The sequence below is a fragment of the Mesocricetus auratus genome, unplaced genomic scaffold (genome assembly GCF_017639785.1).
Source record: "Mesocricetus auratus isolate SY011 unplaced genomic scaffold, BCM_Maur_2.0 contig_4016_pilon_obj, whole genome shotgun sequence".
NCBI lineage: Eukaryota > Metazoa > Chordata > Mammalia > Rodentia > Cricetidae > Mesocricetus > Mesocricetus auratus.
The window spans coordinates 45,837-50,000 of record NW_024429276.1 but is presented as its reverse complement, the minus strand read 5'-3'; positions in this window follow the sequence as shown (position 1 = coordinate 50,000).

The window sequence follows — 4,164 nt, the reverse complement described above, 5'->3', positions numbered from 1 at the left end:
GTTCATGAAAACTAACGATACTACATTGTTTGTGAAACTGCCTGCTTAACTCCATGAAAACTAACGATACAACACTGTTTGTGTAACTACTTGCTTAACTTCATGAAAACTACCAATACAACACTGTGTGAGAACCTGCATGCTTAATTTCATGAAAACTTACGATATAACACTGGTGGTGAAACTACTTGCTTAACTTCATGAAAACTATCGATACAATAGTGTTTGAGAAACAACATGCTTAACTTGATGAAAACTAACGATACCAAACTGTTTGAGACTCTACATGCTTATGTTCATGAAAACTAACGATACAACATTGTTTGTGGAACTACTTGCTTAACTTCATGAAAAATACACATACAACACTGTGTGAGAAACTACATGCTTAATTTCATGAAAACTAACGATACAACACTGTGTGAGAAACTACATGCTTAATTTCATGAAAACTTACGATACCAAACTGTTTGAGACTCTACATGCGTATGTTCATGAAAACTAACGATACAACATTGTTTGTGAAACTACGCACTTAACTCCATGAAAATTAACGATACAACACTGATTGTGTATCTACTTGCTTAACTTCATGAAAACTACCAATACAACACTGTGTGAGAAACTACATGCTTAATTTCATGAAAACTTACGATAAAACACTGGTGGTGAAACTACCTGCTTAACTTCATGAAAACTATCGATACAATAGTGTTTGAGAAACAACATGCTTAACTTGATGAAAACTAACGATTCCAAACTGTTTGAGACTCTACATGCTTATGTTCATGAAAACTAACGATACAACATTGTTTGTGAAACTACGTGCTTAACTCCATGAAAACTATCGATACAATACTGTTTGAGAAACAACGTGCTTAACTTGATGAAAACTAACGATACCAAACTGTTTGAGACACTACATGCTTATGTTCATGAAAACTAACGATACAACATTGTTTGTGGAACTACTTGCTTAACTTCATGAAAAATACACATACAACACTGTGTGAGAAACTACATGCTTAATTTCATGAAAACTTACGATACCAAACTGTTTGAGACTCTACATGCTTATGTTCATGAAAACTAACGATACAACATTGTTTGTGAAACTACGTGCTTAACTCCATGAAAACTATCGATACAATACTGTTTGAGAAACAACATGCTTAACTTGATGAAAACTAACGATACCAAACTGTTTGAGACATCTACATGCTTATGTTCATGAAAACTAACGATACAACATTGTTTGTGGAACTACTTGCTTAACTTCATGAAAACTACACATACAACACTGTGTGAGAAACTACATGCTTAATTTCATGAAAACTTACGATACCAAACTGTTTGAGACTCTACATGCTTATGTTCATGAAAACTAACGATACAACATTGTTGTGAAACTCCGCGCTTAACTCCATGGAAACTAATGATACTACACTGTTTGTGTAACTACCTGCTTAACTTCATGAAAACTAACGATATAACACTGGTTGTGAAACTACATGCTTAACTTCATGAACACTATCGATACAATAGTGTTTGAGAAACAACATGCTTAACTTGATGAAAACAAGTGATACCAAACTGTTTGAGACTCTAAATGCTTATGTTCATGAAAACTAACGATACTACATTGTTTGTGAAACTGCGCGCTTAACTCCATGAAAACTAACGATACAACACTGTTTGTGTAACTACTTGCTTAACTTCATGAAAACTACCAATACAACACTGTGTGAGAAACTACATGCTTAATTTCATGAAAACTAACGATATAACACTGGTTGTGAAACTACTTGCTTAACTTCATGAAAAGCTATCGATACAATACTGTTTGAGAAACAACATGCTTAACTTGATGAAAACTAACGATACCAAACTGTTTGAGACTCTACATGCTTATGTTCATGAAAACTAACGATACAACATTGTTTGTGAAACTCCGCGCTTAACTCCATGAAAACTAATGATACAACACTGTTTGTGTAACTACCTGCTTAACTTCATGAAAACTAACGATATAACACTGGATGTGAAACTACTTGCTTAACTTCATGAAAACTATCGATACAATACTGTTTGAGAAACAACATGCTTAACTTGATGAAAACAAATGATTCCAAACTGTTTGAGACTCGACATGCTTATGCTCATGAAAACTAACGATACAACATTGTTTGTGAAACTACTTGCTTAACTTCATGAAAAATACATATACAACACTGTGTGAGAAACTACATGCTTAATTTCATGAAAACTTACGATACCAAACAGTTTGTGACTCTACATGCTTATGTTCATGAAAACAAACGATACAAATTTGTTTGTGAAACTCCGCACTTAACTCGATGAAAACTAATGATACAACACTCTTTGTGTAACTACCTGCTTAACTTCATGAAAACTAACGATATAACACTGGATGTGAAACTACTTGCTTAACTTCATGAAGACTATTGATACAATACTTTTGGAGAAACATCATGCTTAACTTGATGAAAACAAATGATTCCAAACTGTTTGAGACTCTACATGCTTATGTTCATGAAAACTAACGATACAACATTGTTTGTGAAACTCCGCACTTAACTCCATGAAAACTAATGTACAACACTATTTGTGTAACTACCTGCTAAACTTCATGAAAACTAACGATGTAACACTGAATGTGAAAATACTTGCTTAACTTCATGAACACTATCGATACAATACTGTTTGAGAAACAACATGCTTAACTTGATGAAAACAAATGATTCCAAACTGTTTGAGACTGTACATGCTTATTTTCTTGAAACCTAACGATACTACATTGTTTGTGAAACTGCGTGCTTAACTCCATGTAAACTAACGATACAACACTGTTTGTGTAACTACTTGCTTAACATCATGAAGAATACACATACAACACTGTGTGAGAAACTACATGCTTAACTTCATGAAAACTATCGATACAATACTGTTTGAGAAACAACATGCTTAACTTGATGAAAACTAACGATACCAAACTGTTTGAGACTCTACATGCTTATGTTCATGAAAACTAACGATACTACATTGTTTGTGAAACTGCGCGCTTAACTCCATGAAAACTAACGATACAACACTGTTTGTGTAACTACTTGCTTAACTTCATGAAAACTACCAATACAACACTGTGTGAGAAACTACATGCTTAATTTCATGAAAACTAACGATATAACACTGGTTGTGAAACTACATGCTTAACTTCATGAACACTATCGATACAATAGTGTTTGAGAAACAACATGCTTAACTTGATGAAAACTAATGATACCAAACTGTTTGAGACTCTACATGCTTATGTTCATGAAAACTAACGATACAACATTGTTTGTGAAACTACTCGCTTAACTCCATGAAAACTAACGATACAACACTGTTTGTGTAACAACTTGCTTAACTTGATTAAAACTAACGATACCAAACTGTTTGAGACTCTACATGCTTATGTTCATGAAAACTAACGATACTACATTGTTTGTGAAACTACGCGCTTAACTCCATGAAAACTAACGATACAACACTGTTTGTGTAACTACTTGCTTAACTTCATGAAAACTACCAATACAACACTGTGTGAGAAACTACATGCTTAATTTCATGAAAACTAACGATATAACACTGGTTGTGAAACTACTTGCTTAACTTCATGAAAACTATCGATACAATACTGTTTGAGAAACAACATGCTTAACTTGATGAAAACTAACGATACCAAACTGTTTGAGACTCTACATGCTTATGTTCATGAAAACTAACGATACAACATTGTTTGTGAAACTCCGTGCTTAACTCCATGAAAACTAATGATACAACACTGTTTGTGTAACTACCTGCTTAACTTCATGAAAACTAACGATATAACACTGGTTGTGAAACTACTTGCTTAACTTCATGAAAACTATCGATACAATACTGTTTGAGAAACAACATGCTTAACTTGATGAAAACTAACGATACCAAACTGTTTGAGACTCTACATGCTTATGTTCATGAAAACTAACGATACAACATTGTTTGTGAAACTACATGCTTAACTCCATGAAAACTAACGATACAATACTGTTTGTGTAACAACTTGCTTAACTTGATTAAAACTAACGATACCAAACTGTTTGAGACTCTACATGCTTA